The sequence below is a fragment of the Aphelocoma coerulescens genome, chromosome 2, assembly GCF_041296385.1.
Source record: "Aphelocoma coerulescens isolate FSJ_1873_10779 chromosome 2, UR_Acoe_1.0, whole genome shotgun sequence".
NCBI lineage: Eukaryota > Metazoa > Chordata > Aves > Passeriformes > Corvidae > Aphelocoma > Aphelocoma coerulescens.
Window position 1 is genome coordinate 11,877,464 of NC_091015.1, and position 7,809 is coordinate 11,885,272.

Below are 7,809 nucleotides of genomic sequence, written 5' to 3' on the forward strand. Positions count from 1 at the left end.
ATTACTTCCTTACATTTACATCCTACATTTATAGCACTATGTTGGCTTTTAAATTTATTCCCAAAGTTATCTAGACATTCATGGACAGAAGACCATCATTGTATCAAAATTCTTGAGGACATGCTTTCCTCGGCTTCACTTCTACACTCTCCTCGGTTTAGGGTGTTTTTTATGTTGATTGAGAGAATTTTTTTTCTCCTTTTACAAACATAAATACAAGGAACTGAGCAAGGTCACAAGGTGTTTTTCTTTCCTTATTTTTTTCTGTAGGATTTTATTACATCGAGGAACTGCGGTAAGAAATTTCCATCTGATCTGATATTTGTGTTCTACATTGAGTACCTGATAAAATTAACCAAGTACGTCATCAGAAGATGGATGATTGTGTGGATAAGGCTCAACCCCCCTACAATGAACTTCATAGCACATTTACAGGCTTCCTGTGGGCTCATGTGTATTGCAGAAAATGTTATGTCATGAAGAAATCCTTGGATTAGTGCCAAACCAAGGCTGCATGCCCACAAGAAATAGTGCAGTGCAGAGGAGACATATCACCTTGAGGCCCGAGAGCAGTGCAGTTGCATTGGCGTGAGGATAATGAGCTTCTCGGCAAGGTGCATTAGTGCTGATGGAAATATCATCTCCCAGCTTTGAGGCTTGCCTGGCTTGGGTCCACCCAGCTCAGACAGGTTTGGATATTCCTTGTTCTGTCCCTCTTTCAGGGACTTCTAGCAAGTGGGTTCGCTCTGTTTCTATTGTGCTTCCTTTTACTCCCCTGCAATGCTATTATTTTGGAAAATTGATGGAAATGTATTTCTCTCTGCCTGTTCAAGTTGCAATTGATCTATCTAGAAATCCCTTTCTTTTTATATATTCAAATAGAGCCCTGCATCATAGAATCTGAATATCACTTTGAAAGAAACAATAAATAGAAATCAAAATGGTCAGAGGCTGAGGGTAAATAAAGTCTGTATGACACTGTGAATTGGTGGTCAAAATAGCCTTGGTAGTCAGTAAAACCCCAGAAAACATAAGAAAAAGTGTGTATTTTTAAACAGATTCTTTTCCAGTTATGTAAGACAGGAAACAAAGCAATATGATGGAAAATACAACCAATAAACTATGTTATATTTTAACTTTTCATTTTGTTACCAAGGAAAAACCCCCACATTACTGCAATACTTAAGCTATTACATTGTTTTGGGGTTTTTTTCCAGAGGTTAGATAATTATTTAATTATAACAGGCTGGGGAACTCTGCTCAGGCTATGCTCTAACTAAAAAAGGCACCACAGAACATCTTTCCATGAAAAAACTGGGGATAACCAAGGTACTTACTTTGCAACCTGTACTAACTTCCAGGCAAACTCTCTGATAACTTTTTAGCCCTTTTTGAGATTCAGAGAACTTACAGAAAAGCTCACTTTAAAAACTTTTGTAATAATAATAATAGTAATCATCATAATTAAAAAAATGCATGTGTTTCTAATATAATATGATAATACTTAAAATCATTTATAAAAAATATCAATCTCTCTCTTCTCAGTAAGAGGCTGGTGTAGTGTATCTTGTTTACCTTAGAGAATCCCTGTCCTTCATCTCCTTAGCTGGCCTTTTTATTTTATTTTATTTTATTTTAATTTTTTAACCCAGCAATTTCAAATTTGTGTATTGTGGTGCAGGTTGAGATGCACCTCAAAGACCTTTTCAAACCTGCTGAATACCCAGCAATAGTTAAAGCCTTGGTGGAGTACACAGAGCTCTGCTAAATGTTTCTTCTCTTTACCCCAGAATAGCCTGCTTGGCATGAAATATGACACAGCTGAAGGCCAAGAGACCACTTTGCCACTTTAGAATATGATTAGTTTATCATCACTCAACAAAGCCATCTGCTTCCATACAAACCACTGCCACCTCCACACCCCCCCCCCCCCCCCCCCCACCCCAATTTGCCCAGCAGAGCCAAACTGTGCCAACTTTACTGAAATCAATGTCAGGCACTAGAAGCTCACACTGTGTGTGTCATTTGAGGGTTGTCTCTCCATCAGTATAATAAATATCTCATATCTCATAGGAAGTGTTCTGGTACTCAGAAGGCATGACAAATCCTGAGTCACTCACACCACTTCTTTTAGTACATGAGTATTTGGACATTGCCTTTTCCCCTGAAGGTCTCCCTTTTAAGCATAGCTTGAGTCAAACTATTTTAACTTACAAGATCTGAGACCAGCTTTGCTTTTAATATGCTTCCTCCAAATGTGACCATTATTCTCTGGGTCTTAGCTGTGCTAGTTTTTGTTCCTAAAATGAAATCATATTTCATCTTCTTTTCTAAAATATACTGAAATGTATTGAACAACCCCATGTGGTTAAGGGAAACCATACTCTTACCTACTACATTTAGAATTTTAAAAAGGGGAAATTAATTTCAGTGCAATAGAACTGCTGCTCAGAGATTTATAATACGGTCTGACGGACAACTACACAAAAACCATGCCATTATCATCCCAGCTAAGCAAGGCATTTGGGCTTTTCAGAGCAGAACAGCAATGGTAATTGATTGCAGGTGTTCCAGGCAGTGAGCAGCACTGGGATACTTCACTCCTTCATCCTGCCTCAAACAGCACCACATCAGCAGGAGGATGCATTGGGCTGGTCTGTTTGGCATGTACTGAACTCATGACATATCTGGAAAACAACAAACTCAGAACTTGCTGGAAGAGCTTGTTTTCATTAATATTTCTTCTATAACATATAAAGTTTGGGACTTTTCCTTTCTCAATAGGAGTCTGACCTGTATTTAGAAAGATGAAAATAAAAGTTTAGATTTTTAAAAAGTAGAAGGTGTAGGGAAGCCTTGGGCATTTGAAGGAAAGGGAAAGGGAGAAGGATAGGGAGTATTTGACAAGGACTGACACAGTGGGGTGAGAGGAAATTTTAATGGAAAATCAACTTTTACCATATGTTAATTGTGTAAGGTCCACTTGATTCTTTGCCATTATAGTTGCTCCTCCATGGTATAAAAGAACTAATGCTTTGGTTTCTTTAAGAAACAACAGACTTCATTTAGGGACTAACATCTCACTTGAAATAAAAATCTAAAATGCACTGAAATATGCCATTCAGTGTAATGAAATACTTTGTTTAATCTTAAGAAGACTTATTTTACCTTAAAAATATCCAAGGAATATTGTATTTTGACATTAAAACTGAAAATCTTGCCCTAGAAAATTAAAGAAACAAGTTGAGTTAAGCAGTTTGCTTCTGAAGAACAGTAGATGAACAAAAAGAATTGGTTTTGACTCTCATTTGGGCTGGCTGACAGCTGGATCCTGTTGAAGCAAGCAGTTTGTGATGAGTTAGTTCCAGCACTGGAAAAACTGCTTTTCTCACACAAGCATATTTCCTGAATTTTATTAAAATTTACAATTGTATTTTTGGTGAGTGAATTAACATAGAAAAAGACCTCACAAATCTATTTAGTCTTCCAGCCAGGTGTGAACTGCCTGTGCTACCTCTGCTCTTCTGGGAATTTTTTTGAATCCTGACCAGTTCAGAGCCATGAGTGAGATTCTTCTGTGGTCTCTGGGAGTGCACAAAGGTCAGCACCATTTCACTCTTATGGCAGAGAGGGACACTAAAGGTGGCTTGTCAGTTTAATATCAGCTTTGTGTTCAGCATTTGTGGGACCAGCAAGGTGGTTGTGTGACAGTGAAATACAAATTGACCTGGACTAGAGAATGATTTCTGGATTAACTGAAATGGCTGGGAGGAAGCATGCAAACAAGAACGAGGTGGAAATCAAAAAGAGGGGTAAGATGAGTACTTCTCTAGGTCTTGATGAATTCTGCTAAAACCAACAGGGATTTCACTTACTAATTTGATGAAACTTGAAGAGAACTTCAGGGACTGAAGAGTCACAAAAGTAAAAGTGAAGAAAGGGAATGGAGGCACGTTAACATTTGATGCTGCCAGGAAAATTTGATGAAGGTGAAACAACATGGGCAGAAGCATTTGTAAAGGAGACTGATATGCTCTGGCTTTGTGAGAGAACTATGATTATAGGGTATTTTATCTAGGACAAAATGAGAAGACTGAAGTCACTGCATCACTTAGGGAAGGTGTAGTTAGTAAATTGTTACCATGTAGCAGAGAATGAATAGCAAAAAAGGAGGATTCTGCAGACTGGAAAACTTAATTATAGTATATTTGTATGTTATAGCTTATTCCAGTTGTATTTTAGCAAGTTGTTACTGGACATAGAATGGTCACTCATTATTTTCAATGTCCTCTGCTGCATATGGGACAAAGTTGTATTACAAACTCTAGCTTTACCTGGTTGGGCTATTTTAGGGTTTCCAAGGGCCTGGGAGGTACATGCACTCCTGCAGTCACCACTATTCTTTGCAGCTTGGCAGGGAGAACTCTCCATTCCTGGGTTTCCCCACTATGTCTCTGGGTGCAGGTCCCTGGAGATCTGAATATGCAAGCTGGTTTGCTTTCTCTGTTTCTGGCTCAGTTTCACTCTGCTTCTCCCTGATTCCCAGCTTTGGTGCAACACCAAAACAAGGCTATGTTGACTAAAGCACAAGGTTGAGCCCTTAACCACACGACTCAAAGCAAAAAGCTGTATGTAAGATAAAGAGATAGCAAAATTCTATCTCCTGGTTGAACAGCAGCTCCCTTGCTCAGCTGGTTCAGTGTCCCTCACCAGCGTGGCTGTGGTTAGTCATGACTACAAAGGCCAGGGACCCAGTCTGAGCTACATCTGTCACGTGGATCCTATGGTCTTCAGACCAACTCCCATTCCAAAAAACTATTTGCCTTGGAGTTATACTTTAGGCACAAATGTCCACAACTTTTTGTCTAGGTTTCATAATTATTCAGCCACAGGAGGAGTAGACTATGAAGATGTCATTCAGAACTCTGTTAGGGATTAGTGCCACAGGTGCTCTTGTTCCTGGTTATCAGCCTTTGCAAACCCAGTTAAGGCCACTAATAAACACTGATTACATGTTATACAAGACAGTAGTTTTGTATGTTTTATGGTGCTATGGATTTTGGTTGTGCTTGCAGCCTCTATTAGAGACTACAAAATATCTAACCCAGTAAGAGATGATGAGAGATGAATTGATATACACAGTTGTATTAGCTCAGGTTTTAGCATCATGATAGAAAGGTTGTTTCAGGGATCCTCACCTGGATGAGTGTTTAATGTTTAAATGCCAATGTAGGAAACTCTGGCAGAATTCAGAGAATTCTAGTCCTATGAGTTTTTATACCACCCCTGCTGAAGTCTGATGACATGAATGTCAGTTTTTCATCTGTCAAAGTTGCTATCAACAAACATCAAATTCATTGGTCTTTAATTAAAAAGTTGTAATGTAACTTTAATGAAAGATTTAGTCAGTGCTTGTTACATTTATCTCAGCTGTTGTTGTGCAAGACACTATGGAAAAAATTCTGTTTGTCAAAAGACTTCAAGATCAGAGAGAAAATTAGTACCCAAGTTATTTAATTGATAAATTGCCAAATTCTATTTTATAATGGACTTAGGGAATTGTCCTGATTTACTGAAATTAAATAAAGATGGAGCACTTCTTGGAATCTTTGATAATACTGCCAGCAAGTGAACTGCTGGCAGTAATGCTATAGCTGCAAAAAACACGTAACCACTATAGAAATGTGGATGTCAAGAGTAAAGGAACTGAAAAAAAATCTGTGATTTACTGCCTGCATTAGATTAACAGCTCAACTGTTTTAAGAAAGAAAGTATGAGCTGTCAAAAATATACCATTGATGTAACTTTTATAATAACTGTAAGTTTAATTCTCTATTCCACAATTTACATTGCTTTGACGTTGCTGCATTCCCATATCTTGTATCTGTCACTCTCTCCTTTTCTAGTTATATAAAGAAATAAGTTGTGTTACTGACAATTTTCTTTATGTTCAATAAAAGCTTGAAATCAGAAACTCAATTTGAAACAAGATGTTTTAATTAATGATAACAAAGATGAAGATCATTCTGGTGGGAAAATATTAGATACATTTATTGTTCTCCTCAAATAAGAAATGTATTGCAAAGAAACACCAGAAATTCTTGGTTAATCACCTTCCTCAAATATTCAAAAACTGAAATTAAAACCCTTTTCTTGAGTAAGAACTCATGGAACTTTCCTAAGGAGGGAAAGATGTACTCTTAATACTGCTAAATCTGTTGTAGTTGATATGTAAGGCCTTAGATTAATTAAGATGATCTCTGTTTTCCCTCATCTTTTATTGATTCCACCTGGACTAGTCAGAATGAGAGATCTCATCAATGCTTGTGTGCAGTTTAGCTACAGCCTGTACAGAATAACACACGCCTGTGTCACCACAGATGTTACAAGACAGAGAGAAAAATAAATACTAAGGAATAAAGAGCTATTTTCCCTTCAGTAATTCTTATTCAACAAATTCTTATTTCAACAAATTAACACGACTTTAATACCAAGTCAGATGTAAGGAGCAGATAAACCATGATCAACAAGGGAAGTACTTCCAGAGATTTGACGACGTTAGCATCCCCCTGGAATTTTACGGACTATTGGTGACAGTTGGGTAGTAAATCAGCAGCAGACCTGGAAGCTGAATCCAGTAGCCATCCATATACATAAGATTAAAAAAGCTCCGAGGATGCCTTAATTTTCAGACCACACCAAAGTTATCCCCACATTCTTATGCAGGGCAAACTCTTCCTTGGGTGTCTGTGAATGGTCGCTTTTAACGTGTCTGCATTGACATGGTCCAGGTTAGAGGCATACTTTTGAAGTGAATCTTCTGATCATCCTTTCGTGGACTCATCTGCAATGAGGGCAGGAACAGGCTTCCTTTCAGATCATGTGCTCCAGAGGGCACACAGTGTACTGAAGACATCAATGGGTGTTGAATTCAGAGGACCAGACTCATGGTAAAATTCAGAAGATTACAGACTAGACACCTAATTCTCAGGACCATCTGCTCCATTCTATAGAACCTCCTATTTCCCTGCACTAGTTGTAGATAAAACTTCTCAAGGTTTATCCCTAGGCACCAGCAGCTGACAGCGAAGGGGTGCCTGGAAGAATTAGAAGACAGGACTAGATTGTTTATCCAGGGATTATTTTCCAAACCCTCTGATCTCAGCTGCATGACTGAGTGTCAGTATACTGAAAAAGGGGTGACTAAAGAGGTCAATAAATTGTTCTTTGCCCTGGCATTTTTACAGAGTCCACAATGTTTGACAAGACAGAAAACAAAGATAACAAGATTTGTTAAAAGGTGCCTGTAGACTTGATTTAACACAGGATCAGAAATTTTGCTGGTCCATCTTCATGTAGAAATTCACTGTTTTTAATAGACCAAGACAAACATGCTGTTAGATGAATCATCTCTACAGCCAATATTAGAAAATGAGCGGGTTTTTTTTTTTTGCATGATAAAACAGTAACCTTGTGCACTTTAACTGAAAAGCTCATGTTAAAACCATTCTCATTAAACCTGTACCAAAATTGGAGACAGAAATGGTGGTGTGTAAATAATTTCAGAATAAGGCCATATAGTATTTTTCTTTACATTTACTAAACAAGACTGTTGTTGTTTGGGTGTTTTTAAATTAAATGTTGAGCTTTTTAATTAAGAATAGCCATATCTATAATTATTAACTCTGACAGATAAATATGTATTTCCTTCGTTTTCTTATAGTTTTTCTTGGTGGGATAGCATGAGGGTTTAACACAGTGAGAAAAGTTACCTCATACTTTCTTTGGAATCAAAAAATTAGAACAACT